The sequence below is a fragment of the Gopherus evgoodei genome, chromosome 6 (genome assembly GCF_007399415.2).
Source record: "Gopherus evgoodei ecotype Sinaloan lineage chromosome 6, rGopEvg1_v1.p, whole genome shotgun sequence".
NCBI lineage: Eukaryota > Metazoa > Chordata > Testudines > Testudinidae > Gopherus > Gopherus evgoodei.
Genome location: NC_044327.1, coordinates 44,359,120 through 44,375,041, shown reverse-complemented (window position 1 = coordinate 44,375,041; position 15,922 = coordinate 44,359,120). Strand labels below are relative to the sequence as shown.

At 45.6% G+C, this 15,922-nt stretch overlaps 1 protein-coding gene across 2 annotated transcripts in view; it reads right to left on the bottom strand.

The window, feature by feature from the left end:
- Positions 1-11,798, bottom strand: part of JAK2 (Janus kinase 2) — a 145,442-nt gene extending 133,644 nt beyond the window's left edge. The window contains exon 1 of one of the 2 annotated variants that reach the window (XM_030565805.1): positions 11,719-11,798. The gene's annotated coding sequence lies outside the window, so the exon portion shown is untranslated. Of the gene's footprint in view, positions 1-11,502; positions 11,634-11,718 lie in introns of those variants that run through there. The other variant, XM_030565804.1, reaches the window with a different exon arrangement.
- Between the last annotated feature and the right edge of the window lie 4,124 nt (positions 11,799-15,922).

Genomic DNA, 15,922 nt, shown 5'->3' with positions numbered 1-15,922 from the left:
GGAATAGGCATTTGGGGAAAATCTGATGGTAAATGAGGAGATCATATCATAAAGAGTAGGTGCTCCCTGGCTCTAATCCATCCATTCCCACCTCGTGCACACACACAGACTAGTGACATCCCAGAGACTCAGAGGTGATAAGAGCAAGCATGCATGAGGCCATGTTCCATGTCTCTTTATGAGCTTTTGGGATTTTATAACCCTTCTTGTGCCCTGCTGCTCCATGATGCAGAATGGAAGGAGCTGGCGGCCCAGCATCCCTTGCAATCATTTTATGTTTTATCTAATAAACAGTTATAGTACAATACTCATAAATTTTGCTAGCACAGCACTAAACACTCTAGAACATCACTAATTATTCATGTGAATTTTGGCAAGTGTTCAGAATTGTCTAGATCTGAAAATTGCTGGCAGAAAAACTATTTTACTGATGCTCTTTTCTACCAAAGTAATTTCACAGTATCTATTTTTAAAAGCTTTGATCACCAACCACACCGTACATAATAGAGTACACGTGACTTTAATCTAGTTTTGCTAGTTTTTCCTCCCTGGATATCTTCCTAAAAGTGAAGCTTACTCAAAAAGCTGGATCCTGAAGAGAACTCTTCTCATTGAACACTCCAACAGTTGTTTTCCAACTATCCATTTTAGAATTCTCCTACATTATCAGTAAAATGTGACTAACTGGCTAATCTACATTGGTAAAACAGATATCGCCTAAGGCCTGGTCTACACTACGCGTTTATACCGATTTTAGCAGAGTTAAACCGATTTAATGCTGCACCCATCCACACAACGAGGCCCTTTATATCGATATAAAGGGCTCTTTAAACCGGTTTCTGTACTCCCCGATGAGAGGAGTAGTGCTGAAATCGGTATTGCCATATCAGATTAGGGTTAGTGTGGCTGCAAATAGACGGTATTGGCCTCCGGCCGGTATCCCAGAGTGCACCACTGTGACCGCTCTGGACAGCAATCTGAACTCGCATGCACTGGCCAGGTAGACAGGAAAAGCCTCGCGAACTTTTGAATTGCATTTCCTGTTTGTCCGCGTGGAGAGCTCACCAGCACAGGTGACCACGCAGAGCTCATCAGCACAGGTAACAATGCTGTCTCCTGAGAATCAAAAAAGAGCTCCAGCATGGACCGCACGGGAGGTACTGGATCTGATCACTATATGGGGAGAGGATTCTGTGCTAACAGAACTTTGTTCCAAAAGACAAAATGAAAAAATATTTGAAAAAATTTCCAAGGACATGATGGAGAAAGGCCACACCAGGGACTCAGTGCAGTGCAGAGTGAAAGTTAAGGAGCTCAGACAAGCCTACCAGAAAACCAAAGAAGCAAATGGAAGGTCCGGGGCAGGGCCGAAAACATGCTGCTTCTATGCTGAGCTGCATGCAATTCTAGGGGGGTCCGCCACCACTACCCCACCCCGTCCGTGGATTCCGAGGCGGGGGTGGTAATCTCAGCCATGGCTGAGGATTCTGTGGACGGGGAAGAGGAAGCAGAGGAGGAAGAGGAGGACGAGCTTGCAGACAGCACACAGCACTCCGTTTTCCCCAACAGCCAGGAGCTTTTTCTCACCCAGACGAAATTACCCTCCCAGCCCTCCCAAGCCACTAGACAATGAAGCCATGGAAGTGACCTCTGGTGAGTGTACCTTTGTAAATATAAAACATGGTTTAAAAGCAAGCGTTTTTTAATGATTGATTTGCCCTGAGGACTTGGGATGCATTCGCGGCCAGTACAGTTATTGGAAAAGTTTGTTAACATGTCTGGGGATGGAGCGGAAATCCTCCAGGGACATCTCCATGAAGCTCTCCTGGAGGTACGCCAAAAGCCTTTGCAGAAGGTTTCTGGGCAAGGCAGCCTTATTCCGTCCATCATGGTAGGACACTTGACCACGCCATGTATGTAGCAAGTAGTCTGGTATCATTGCATGACAAAGCCTAGCTGCGTATAGTCCCAGTGATTGCTGGCATTCAAGCAACATCCATTTTTTATCTCGCTGTGTTATGCTCAGCAGAGTGATATCGTTCATGGTAACCTGGTTGAAATTCAGGAATTTAATTAAGGGGACAGACATGGCCATTCCTACTGGGCTGTTTGCCTGTTGCTTAAAAGAAATCCTTCCTTGCAGGTAGCCAAGCGGGGGGAGGGGAAGGTGGAGAATGGTGCTGAGCTTTTTCGCGTTTGGCTAGCAAGGATCTTCCCTGCTACCAGCCACGCGGTGGCGGGGGGGGGAAAGGAGGTGATTAGCAGTGATCTTCCATGATACCAGCCACGCAGTGGGGGGAGGGGTAAAGCAATCATCTCAGAGAATTGGATGGGGGGTGGTTTCTGCTGCTGCATGTTAACAGGAAAGAAGCAGCACTCAACGGGATTTGCTTGGTATTTGGGAAAGGAGGGCACTGTGTATATGAAGGCTGCAGAAGACGAAAGACAATGGCTTACCATGGCCGCATGCAAGCTGAATTCTGCTGCCCAGACCTGCGTCTGTGAGATCTCTAACACCAGAGCCGCAGGCATCAATATTGCATCAATATTAAGATGCAAAATGCGACCTTGTAGTGAAATCACATGTGCTAATGTAAGGTGAATAGTGTTGTTCACTGTGAAAGAATATAACCATTGTTCTGTAAAATGTATCTTTTTAAATACTTCTCTCCCTTTTTTACCTCCCTCATGCAGCTGCACATTTTTCAAGCTCCCTACTCCATCCCGAAGGCTCTCTCAGATAAGGCGGAGGAAAAAAAAGACACGAGATGAAATGTTCTCGGAAATCATGGAAGTGACCCGCAATGAAAGAGCTCATCTGAATGAGTGGAAGGACGTGGTATCAAATTACAGGAAAGATGTCAGTGAACGTGAGGACAGGAGGGACCAACGTGAGGACAGGAGGGATGAACGTGAGGACAGGAGGGATGCTCAAGATGAGAGGTGGCGGCAGGAAGATCAGAGGTGTAGGCAGGAAGATCAGCAGTGGCGGGTTGCAACGCTGGGGCTGCTGCGTGATTAAACTGACATCCTCCGACGTCCGGTGAAGCTTCAGGAACAGCAGCAGGGTCACGGTGTGCCGCTGCAGCCCCTGTGTAACCACCCTCACCATGTTCCATACCTTCCTCACCCAGACGTGTAAGAACACGTGGGGGAAGGCTTCGTGCACCCGCCCACTCCACCCCCGTGGACAGCCCAACCAAAAGGCTGTCATTACTTTGAAATATTTTTAGTGGCCTTTTCCTTCCCTCCTATCCTCCTCCCAAACCACACCCGGGATACCTTGTCAGTTCTCTCCCTCTTTTTATAATGACTTTTTAATATAGCTTACATGATTTTTAAACGATAGTGACTTTATTTCCTTAAGCAAGCTGTAATCGAAGGGGGAGGGTGGGTTGCTTACAGGGAATGAGTCAATTGGGGGGTGGTTTATCAAGGGGAAACAAACACAACAGTCACACCGTACCCTGGCTCATGATGAAACTCATTTTCAAAGCTTCTCTGATGCGCACCGCTTCGTGGTGTGCTCTTCTAATCGCCCTGGTGTCTGGCTGCACGTAATCAGCAGCCAGGTGATTTGCCTCAGCCTTCCACCCCCGCCATAAAGGTCTCCCCCTTACTCTCTCAGAGATTGTGGAGCACACAGCAAGCAGCAATAACAAAGGGGACATTGGTTTGGCTGAGGTCTGAGCGAGTCAGTAATGTGCGCCAGCGTGCCTTTAAACGGCCAAATGCACATTCTACCACCATTCTGCACTTGCTCAGCCTGCAGTTGAACTGCTCCTGACTACTGTCCAGGTTGCCTGTGTATGGCTTCATGAGCCATGGCATCAAGGGGTAGGCTGGTTCCCTCAGGATAACTACAGGCATTTCAACATCTCCAACTGTTATTTTCTGGTCTGGGAAGTAATTCCCTTGCTGCAGCAGTTTAAACAGAGTAGTGTTCCTGAAGACGCGAGTGTCATGAACCCTTCCTGGCCATCCCACATGGATGTTGGTGAAATGACTCTTGTGATCCACCAGTGCTTGCAGCACCATTGAAAAGTACCCCTTGCGGTTTACGTACTGGGTGCCCTGGTGCTCCGGTGCCAAGATAGGGATATGGGTTCTATCTATCGCCCCACCACAGTTAGGGAATCCCATTGCAGCAAAGCCATCCACTATGACCTGCACGTTTCCCAGAGTCATAACCTTTCGTAGCAGCAGCTTAATGATTGGTTTGGCTACCTGCATCACAGCAGCCCCCACAGTAGATTTGCCCACTCCAAATTGATTCTCGACTGACCAGTAGCTGTCTGGCGTTGCAAGCTTCCAGAGGGCTATCGCCACTCACTTCTCAACTGTGAGGGCTGCTCTCATCTTGGTATTATGGCGTTTCAGGGCAGGGGAAAGTAAGTCACAAAATTCCGTGAAAGTGCCCTTACGCATGCCAAAGTTTCGCAGCCACTGCAAATCGTCCCAAATCTGCAAAACTATGCAGTCCCACCAGTCTGTGCTTGTTTCCCGGGCCCAAAATTGGCATTCAATGGCTAGAACCTGCCCCATTACCAGCAGGATCTCAAAAGCGCAGGGGCCCGCGGTTTGAGAGAATTCTGTGTCCATGTCCTCATCACTCTTGTCAACGCTCTGCCACAGCCGCCACCTCCTCGCCTGGCTTTGCAGGTCCTGGTTCAGCATAAACTGCACGAGAATGTGCGAGGTGTTCACAATGTCCACGATTGCGGTATTGATCTGAGTAGGGTCCATGCTTGCTGTGCTATGACGTTTGCACAGTTCACCCAGGAAAAAAGGCATGAAATGGTTGTCTGCTGCTTTCACGAAGGGAGGGGTGAGGCTGTACCCAGAACCACCCGCAACAATGTTTTTTGCCCCATCAGGCACTGGGATCTCAACCCAGAATTCCAAGGGGCGAGGCAGACTGCGGGAACTATGGGATAGCTACCCACAGTAGCTCGTAGCTATCTCGTAGCTATCCTGGAAATCGATGCTAGCCCCGGTACATGGACGCACACCGCCGAATTAATGTGCTTTGTGTGGCCGCGTGCACTCGACTTTATACAATGTTTTAAAAAAACAGTTTATGTAAAATCAGAATAATCCTGTAGTGTAGACGTACCCTTAGGCCAGAGGTGGGCAAACTATGGCCTGTGGGATGGACCATTCTGCCCGGTCCCCAAGCTCCTGGCCTGGGAGACTTCCCCCTGCCCCTCCGCTGCTGTTCCCCCTCCCCCGCAGCCTCAGCTCACTAGCTCTGCCACCGGCACAATGCTCTGGGCGGCGGGGCTCTGAGCTCCTGGGACAGCCCAGCTGCAGAGCCCGGCCTGATCCAGTGCTCTGTGCTGTGTGGTGGTGGGGAGTGGCCCGGCTCCAGCTGGGCTGCGCAGCTGTAGCGCCACCAGCGCGCCAGACAGCATGGTAAGGGAGCAGGGGGTATGGATAGAGGGCAGAGAAGTTCGGGGGATGGTTGGGGCGGGGGTGTGGATAGGGGTCGGGGTGCAGTCAGGAACGAGAGGGTGTTGGATGGGGTGGCAGGGGTTCCAGGGGCAGTCAAGGGACAGGGAGAAGGGGTGGTTGGATGAGGCAAGGCATCAGGAATGAGAGGAGTGGTTGGATGAGGTGGTGGGAGGCAGGATGTGGTCAGGGGACAGGGAGCAGGGGTATGTGGATGGGGCAGGGGTCCCAGAGGGGCCGTCAGAGAACGGGGGTGTTGGATGGGGCAGGAGTCCTAGGGGGGCAGATAGGAGGAGGTGGGGGCCAGGCCACGACCTCCTTCCCTAACCGGCCTTCCATACAATTTAAGAAACTTGATGCGGCCCTCAGGCCAAAAAGTTTGCCTGCCCTTGCCTTAGGCCCTGTTATTACAGTTGGATCCATGCAAGCAATCCTATGGACTTCACAGAGTCCCATGGAATTCAGTGGGCTGCCTGCCTGGATGAAGTTGCAGGACTGAGGCCTCATAGAGTCAGATGAGTAACACAGGTGCAAGATTTAGTTTTTGTAACATCTAGATTGATTAAACATTTAAAACAATTATATTTCATCTTTAAACATTCCCCTGCAATGCTGGAAACCAAAACAGTGGCAGGGTAGTAATGCATGAGAAATACAAAGTGAAACTTATGGTAAACAGTCTATTTCACTGACCCAAATTAATGCAGAGCAAACATTAAAAAAACACACTGCGCATGATTTAAACAAGAGTTTTTAAAGATTATTTTAGTTTCCATATTTAGGGTATCAAATTTAGACCAAGTAAAATGGTTTTAAATTATTTTTATTTTGCCAGTGTCCCTTTAAAATATAGAGACTATGAATAAATTAAAAACCTACAAATGTTTCTAGCTCAGATTTGTTTAGGCTGTTTCTGAAAATAAACTGTACTACATAACAATCATCTCTCAAACTGCTCTCTAACCCAAAATAATACTCTTCATTAATCCTTTAAAGAAATCATAATCTACTGTGCTGTCTTTTAGGGTAATAAAGTCTACAGCAGTCTATGGGCCAGGTCGGTTTGTTTACCTACTGCGTCCGCAGGTTCAGCCAATCACGGCTCCCAATGGCTGAGGTTCACTGCTCCAGGCCAATGGGAGCTACTGGAAGCGGCGGCCAGTACATCCCTCAGCCTGCGCCACTTCCAGTGGTTCCCGTTGGCCTGGAGCAGCAAACCACGGCCACTGGGAGCTGCAATCGGTCAAATCTGTGGACGTGGCAGCTAAACAAACTGGCCCAGCCTGCTGGGGGCTTTCTCTGAACAAGCGGCGGAACAAGTTTGGGAACTACTGGTCTACAGATATGATCCTTTGGAAACATATGCATGTGAATATCTTTACTCATGTCCCACTGAGTTCACAGGTATAAATATTTGCAAAACTCAGTTCCAATGATCAGTCAATAGAACACTGGACTGGGACCCAGGAGACCTAGGTTCTATTCCTGGCTCTGCATTGGTCTGCTGGATAACCTTGGGCAAGTCACTTCACCATCCTGTGCCTCAGTTTCCCTCACCGGTAAAATACGGATAATGCTACTGACCTACTTGTATAAGAACTCTGAAATCTACAAATGAAAGGCACTATATAAGAGCTAGATTATATTATTGCTTCAATACTAGGAAAACTGGCTGAAACAATAATTAGATGGACACAATAGGATATGGACAAACCAGCACATCACCTGTGAAAGGATATCTTGCCTCTAAAAGCTACTACAATTCTTTCAGCAAAATAGTGGATAAAGGAGAGCTAGCTGAAATAATTTAATTGGATTTTCAAAAAAATCTTTAACAAAATCTCACACCAGAGACTCTTAAAGTAACTGAGTAGTTATGGGTGTAAGAAACAAAGTACAGTACTGTCATGGATTAGAAACTGCAAACTTTATGCATGTGTGTAAATGTTTACAGGACTGGGACCTAAATGATCAGTTTTCAGCAGAACAAAAGGTTAACAGTGGGGTGGTCCAATGTCCTGTACTGGGCTGGTATTTAAGACACTTTTCAGTGGTCTTGGAAAAGGGTGAACAGGGAACTGGCAAAAACTGCAGATGACAATAATTTCTTCAATAGAAAAGACCATGGAACTCTAATAAAGCCAGACAAATGAGCAGCACAGTGGCAGATGAAATTATTTCTTCCAGTGTGAATTACTGTGTATTTGTTGGCACAGAATTTTAGCTATTCATCCACACTGCTAAATTAACTGTAAATACTCAGGCAAAAGACCTAGACAACAGGGTGGGCAGCTCTATGAAAAACTGTTCAGCATTCCAGTAGTTTGGAAAAAGGGTGAATATAAGGGGAACTTTTGTATAACAAAGATAAACAGTCTAACCACTGTGGCATTATACAGCTCACTGCACTGAGACATGCAAAGCAGAAAACAAAGTGTCAGGCTGTATAAAGAATGGAATTGAAAATATAACATTGGTATACCCTCATCTGGAATACTGTTTCATCCTATCTCCAAAAATAGAAAGCAGAACTAGAAGGCCATCAGAAACTAGCAACAAAAATTATTAGAGGTACGAACAGGCATTGAAGACTTTTTAGCTTAGAGAGTAGACCAGTAATAAGGGACATGATAGAGTACAACAAAATAATAAAGTAAACTCCTTCTCTCTCAGTACAAAGAGCACTCCATGAAACTGAAAAACAACACATTTTAAAACCAATCAATGATTTATTTACCCACACAGTGCATAATTATTCTGTGGAACTCACTGCCACAAGATCATTGCTGCCAAGAGCTTAGTAGGATATTACAAGAACTAGACACGTATAGGTTTAAAAGAACATCTAGACAGGATAAAAAACATTATAAGGGACATAAATACTCACACTTCAGTGCATAAACCAACCACCAACTGATGGGTTTGGAAGAAATTTCTCTTATGGGAAAGTTATTCCATAATTGTCTACTACAGAGTTACTTGCACCTTCCTTTGAAGCATCTGGTACTGCAGAATGTCACGTGAAAGGGCACTAGTCTAGATGGACAACTAGTTTAATGTGGCAGAGCAACTCCTAGATTCCTGTGTAGTGCCACAGTGTTTAGACTGTTCATCTGTTATACATCATTTCCCCTCACGTTCAGCACTGCATAACTAGACAAGTTCAATATGGAGGGGTGGGGAAAAAATCACCTCTCTTTTCAGCATCAGCCAGGTACTGCCCATTGCAAGAAACAGGCTGTCAGACTTAATGAACGGTCTGGTCCTGTATGGTAATGCCCATTTGCCTTAATGATGAAGGACACAAGATGCTCTGTGGAATGTTATACCATGCAGCAAAATACTGTTATTTTACAGATATCTAATAAAATACACATATTAAAAATACACATACTAAAAGTCTTCAGATGAAAATACTGTCTTTTTATAAGTCTCAGTATTTTTATTTGCTTTAGTTTTGCTTGTAAAGTTTCCAAAGATACCAATACACTTTATGAAATAATCTGCAAAATGCCATGCCCAGATATCTGAAAAAAATTAAATTATAGAAAAAACTAGAGAAGTTACTGGTATGTGTCAATCAATGAATCTAATGGGAGAAATACAAACATGATCCTGAATTGAAACTCTGAGCCAAATCCTACTTGTCTTATTCAGATGAGTAGCCTCACTGGCCCTGATCCTGTGCTGAGAACCGTAGGGTGGAAACCTCCACCCACAGTCCACTGAAGACAGTGCAGATATAATCATAAAAACATAAATATTTCTTTTTAGTTACATGAATATATATTGTAAAAATGTCATATGCTCCCAGGCTGAGATATAAAGCTTAGAGAATGATAGAGAAAATCTGAATTCAGTTCTGTAACTATTCTCACTGATACTGACAAATGAGTAAAGAAACAATACAGCTGCTAACACAAGTACCTAGCTTCCTTTTCGTCACACTCTGTGGTTGTGCATAACAGTGTTTTTCCACCTCGTTTGAAAGTAGCTATTCCACAGAGCATATTTCAACTCCTACATTATTCTATCCACCACTCTTCTAATGACAGCAAGTAAGGAGGAGGAGAAGCCAGAGCAACGGCATTAGCCTCCTTTCATTTTCCCTTTTACTGCCCTACACAATAATCTAATGTCTCTCTCAAGAATGCTAACCCATCTATTGCAACTCTGTAAGCTTCCTGCCGATTAAAATTTCCCCTCCCAAACACTACTTCCCTATATTCTATTATTGGTATTTGCAAAAACTGAAAAAGCCTTGCAAACAGTTAAGCAATAAAATCCCTTCCCACTCTGTCTCTGGGGAGAGCCACAAGCTATTGACTAGCATCATTATTCCTTCATACTCTTACTAGTGAGGTTCTTTACTGTGTAATTGTCCATTACAAGGGCTTTAGACCTTCCTCCGAACCAACCGGTACCGATCACCACCAGAAACTGGATAGACTATTTGTTCTGATCCATTATGGCAATGTTTGTATCCTACCTGGTCCTCACAACGCCTTCCCATTATCCAAAGCAGGGGAGAAAAGAGAAGAGAAGGCAGTGCCTAAGGCCTGGTCCACACTAGACAGTTAAATCGATTTAAACAGTGTTAAATCGATTTAACTCTGTACCCGTCCACACTACAAGGCACTTTAAATCGATTTTAAGGGCTCTTAAAATCGATTTCTGTACTCCTCCCCAACGAGAGGAGTAACCCTAAAATCGATATTACTATATCGATTTAGGGTTAGTGTGGACGGAAATCGAAGTTATTGGTCTCATTCCTTTAATGTAGCTACCCAGAGTGCACCGCTCCAGAAATCGATGGTAGCCTAGGACCATGGACGCACACCACCGAATTAATGTGCCCTAGTGTGGACGCATAAAATTGATTTTATAATATCGGTTTTATAAAACCGGTTTTAGTAATTTCGATTTTATGCTGTAGTGTAGACGTAGCCTAAGTCGGACACCCCAGCATCACACATATTGCAATTACCAGGCAGATAGGGCAGGAAAAGAAGCCAGTCAATGTCATCTGTCAGAATCTGCCCTCTTCCTCTCTCTATAGAGCCACCTCTCTCTCCCTACTTTTCCTAATATATAAAATATATTCATATTTGTAAGACACGCGGGCAATACATGCATTAAATCTGATGGTTGAGAGAGGAAACGGAGAAAGCATGGCACAACCCTCAAGATGTCAGAAAACTTACCGATCACTCAACAACTAATCTGTTCAAAACCAATTATGAAACCAGTGTCACCAACACAATTTTCTAAGACTCCAGTTATTCTTCAGTGTTCCTCTCTCTGCTCAGCAAACCACAAAGAAAGGCCCATTGTGACAGCTAATAGCTTACTAATATCAGGGACAGGGCAATCCATTTCCCTTTACAAACAGAGAGAAGAGGAGGAGATTGCTACTTAATCATTTTGGTTTTCCAATCAGACGCCTCAGTAATACATGACTGCACATAAAAGGTATATTCCTCTCCCCAAAACACTTATCTCCTGAAAATACAAATTATTAATCCGTAAACCCATGCCTGATAGAACTGTGCTTCCAAAGCAAGCTATTCACAGAAAAATCAGACCAGCCAAATGAAGATTCCAATACCTCCACACAATTAAGCCCCAACCAAATTATTTCCATTTAAAGTCCAATATTTATATTTCATTATCCTCCCTGAGGAGCAATAGGCAGAAAGAGGAAGGCAGGTTAGACACTGATAAGTATCTCACACAAAGGTACATCATGTCTTTGTTGGTGTATTATTTATGCACAGGACAGAGATTCAAGCGAACTACATACACACCATCCGAAAAGAGAAAAGGCCTTTCCTGCTTAGTAGAAACATTTTTCACCTCTCTCCCTCAGTCTGCTAAAGCCCAAACCAAACAGCTGCAGTTACAAAAGGGGATTTAAAAAAATAAAAGGGGGGGAATTTTTTAAGATCTCTTTCCGGAACCATGTAAAAACCACACACAGGCACCTCCAGATTTTATGTATGCTACTTCTTTGGATGTACAACTGCCCCCCCCCCACACACACACACATACAAGCCTGTTTGGAGCGGGGCTTCTGACTCGCCGCAAGAAGTTCGCTGTCACGATGCCCAGCTGCACTCACGCCCCCCTCACCCCCCACCCCCTCTCCTTCCCCTCGCTGCTCCCCGAGCTCCTTCCCGAGGGACGTCGGACGGGCTGCGCTGTGGCGGGGGGATAGGAAGCCGTGTCCCTGCGATGCCCGGGCGCGCTGCGCCGCTGGCTACTCACCCCGCGGCGCCCGGCTCCCTCCGCGCGAGCCGCAGGGGAAAGCGGCGCCCCGGGGCTGGCCGGCCGGCCGGCCGGCAGCTCTGCCCTGTGCTGCGGACGCTGGCGCGGGCTCGAGGGCCGGCTCGCGGCGCTGGGCTCAACAGGCCTGTGCCCAGGGGCCCCGGCGAGTCACCGGCGCGTCATCACGCAGAGGCTGGGGAAGAAGCAGGCTCCCGCGGAGGGAGGAGCCAAGGCCGAGGCTCTCCCCCTCTCGCCGCCACACAGCCGGGCGGGCCCCGCGGATCTCCCCGCGGCCTGGGCTGGGGAGCAGAGCCCGCAGCAGGGAGGCCAAAGGGGCCCCTTGGAGCAGAGGGCTCTGTGGGGCGCACCCTGCCCAGGAGAGGCGATGGGGTCCCCAGGGAAGACGCCTGTGTAGGCTCTGCCAGAGCAAAGGGGAGGCAGCCGGAGGTGCTTCCCCCGGGTGCTGAGGGAGGCGGGAATGCGTCTCCTGCACAAGCAAGATTTACCCGGCCAACTTTCTAATTGCACAAAACCCAATATCCTTGGGCAGCCCCCTGCCCCGCCCCTTTTCTGAGGCCCCGCCCTCCACTCACTCCAGCTTTCCCACTCCCCCTACTTTTACTGGGCTGGGGGAAGGAGTTGGTGTGAGGGCTCCAGGCTGGGGCCAGAAATGAGGGGTTCAGGGTGCAGGAGGGGAGCTCCATGATGGGGCAGGGAATTGGGGTGTGGGAGAGGTGAAGGCTCTGGGATGGGAACAAGGGGGTCGGAGTGCAGGAGTGGGCTCAGAGGTGAAGAGGTGTGGGGCAGCAGCTTCTCTCCCCTGCTGGGCACTAGGCGGGCACACATAAATACTCCGGTGGGTGCCATGGCGTGCACAGGCACCACGTTGGGGACCACTACCCTAAAAGAAGTATAAACTGCCCTCACTTGTCCCAACTGGGTATTTACTTTGAAGCCAAATGAAAGGGACTTAAAGTTTATATTGTAAATTATTTCATTTCTGGTCATTTTAATAGAAACATCCCAGTGTTGCCATCTCCTGAAATTTTACTGCAAGTCTCATGTTTTTTCTAAGGCCCCAGCTGCTGCAATCAATAGATTGCAGGAGAATCTCAGCTTTCATTAAAGAAGTACGTTTCTAGCTCTCGTGGTTACGGAGAAAAGCTTGAAAAAATGAAACAAATGCCACCAGAAGGCAAATAAAGAGAGCTCTCAATTCATGATTTTAAATTTACTGTGATTTTTAGGCCAATCTCATGATTTGGTGGCTCCTGATTCATAGTTTTTAAATGTTGAGGGTTGGCAATGCTCCTGCTATTCTGGGACTGTGGGCAGAGCTTGAGTTGAGAACCAGAACTTCCTCCCTCAGATCTTATCCCCGAGGGCAGGCAAGAGGAATTGCATGGGACAGAAAAAAAGAAAGATTGGGAAAGAGGGGAAGCATAGGAAGAATTAGGGCAGCATAGAAAGGATAAGGCAAGATGTGGGATGTGAGGAAAAGGAGGTCAGGCTTGAGAAAGGAGCAGAAGGAATAGGGGCAGCCAAGTGAGAAAGTGAAGAATGAAGAGAAAAAGGGAGAAAGAAAATCATGCAACCTACCTGTCACCATACCATACACTGCTCTGGCACTTGGCTGTCAGCTAGGCCCATTCTCAACGAACTGCAGAAAGTGTCAGGGAAAACTGAGCAGATGTGTCACATACAAGACATCTAGTATCCACTAGTCCCATGGTTTTCTACCTTTTTTCATTTGCAGACCCCTAAAAAATTTCAAATGGAGGTGCAGAACCCTTTGGAAATCTTAGACACAGTCTTTGAACCCCCAGGGGTTCGCAGACCACAGACTGAAAACCATTGTTCTATGGTAATGACAACCTTTCACAGACTTCTTAGCCATAGTTTGCGGACTCGCAGGTTCAGCGGATCACAGGTTGAAAACTGCTGTGCTAGTCCATCACCACCAGAACAAAACCACTCTGAACTATCTCTCCTCCCCTCTTCCAGTCAATTGCCAGACATCTGCAGCTAGACCAACACAACCAAATAGCACCCATGTCTTTTGAAGTTAGTACATCCTCCAGAGCGTCACCAGAATCTCAAATTTATGTTGACAAATGCAAGACTAGTGGTCAACGAGACCTCTGTCCTGATTCTCAGTGAAAACCTTGGCCAGGTCTGCATCACTGCAAACTGACTTGATTATGCTAGAGGCATAGTGCTGGCTCACCACATCCCCCTCTAGGCAGGACTACATTACAGACCCAGAGAGGGTGAAGCTGGTGTGAAATAGTCAATGCACCAAGATGTACACGAGTAAATTAGGAGGAGGAAATTAAGCAGCTTATATGATGAATCAATGAACTTAACTAAACATGTGGAAGCTTACAAAAACACCTTTAATTGTGCAGGGCTAAAGCGATACACAACATGCTAATGAAAACTGAGAACCATAAAAAGAGAAAATTTCTGGTTGTGCAAATGTACTGATCCTGTATACCCCTATCCAGTTCATGTCACACATATTTCCGAAGAGAGACGCTGAAAGGCAGCAAATAGCATGCTGCTGTAGGATGAAGAACCAGGAACTTTTGGCCATCTGCAGTTTCCATCTTGTTGAATTAATAGGTTATAATTACGAATCTAGGCCTAGTTCACTATGCTTATCACAATGTTACAGCCTGAGCTTATATTCTGCTTTAACTTTTTTCACTTGTGAGTTTTCTCTTTATTTTCTGTCCCATCCCAAATAAACTTGCTTTATTTAAGAGGTCTGGAATTGGTAGTATAGACTGTTGATTTGTGGTCACGCATGATCAATCACCCCGAGAGAAAAAAATTGACTGCTGTGACCTCAAGAAAGATAGAGTCAGGGAAAATGTAACAGTCTGAGGATTTGGTCAAAGACAACGCCAGGTAACTGTGGGACACCCACCCCGAAAAGGTGCAATGAAGATGATGGCTGTGGGCAGTGTGGGCATAGGAAGAGCTAAGAGATCTTAAGGTTGATAGGGCTGGGTTATATAACTTGAATATATTAAGACAAATCTGCCTTGATACTCAAGGTTATAGTCCCCATTGACCTTGATGTGAGTTATACCTGTGTATTGAAGAACAGAGTTTCCAAAAAGTCTTATCTTTGGGTTGAGACTAAGCATGGAAATTTTCAGCCCTAGCTGAATTTGAGTCACACCTTGTATTAAGATTCCATTTATAAATGGTTTATAAATGATTACTAGGTGTTTTAATAAATAGTTACTCAATTATTATAGATTGTTAAAGAGAGTAACAGTGCAGTAGGTTCCTTGTAATCATCTATAACTCTACTGCAGTACTTAAAGCCATCTATTGCACATACTATTTATGTCTTCAACATACTTATATGTTAATCATTTCTTATCCCTTTATAAATGTTAATATAAAGTGTTCCCAGAATTTGTTTCAGATGTTACAAGCAACTGATAAAGGTGCTTCAAAACTGAAATTGTAACTCAGCTTTACCTGAAATAGATGTTATGGGCACTTTCTTCACATTTTTATCTGATTTAACAAAATTCTTAAAGTTATTTAGGTAATGAAGTAGCAGTATATACAAGCTAAAAAGCTACTTCTTGCATCAGTGGATTATGGTTTTAAAATTTCACTAGTATATTTAAACGTAATAAGGGACTTCTGCTGAAACACCAAGATGCAGCTAAACACAAGAGCAAGTCTAAGTGGTTAAAAAGCCCATCTATCTAGGGCTCCCAATATTGCTACTATTGGTGGAACTGAACCATAGTATGGGAACTATTTGCTAACTTTTCCTACCAGAGATAAGGCTAAAGGGGCTGCTCATGTAAGCAAAGGCTCCAAGATCAGGCCGTTTGTTGTGGATTATTGGGCAAATGTACATATTGTTCTCCTGCTCTTATGGGAATTTCTCAAGTTGTAAAGTCCTTACTGTAAAAGTCAGTTGATGAGGGAATGCTAAACTTTCCCTCATAATCTTTCTATAATTGCAGTCTTGGAGAGAAGCATTTATATTATGATATCCTGCCTTCAGTGTCCACAATTATTCTCTGAAACAAACTGTTCCTTTAGCAGATGTTTATTGAAGAGAGCTTCATTTTTTCCCTCTGCTGCAGGCTGAGAAGGTGAACACACATGCAGTTACGGGCTTGATGGTCATAGAAATCCTGAAAGGACACAACTCTAACTGATCCCA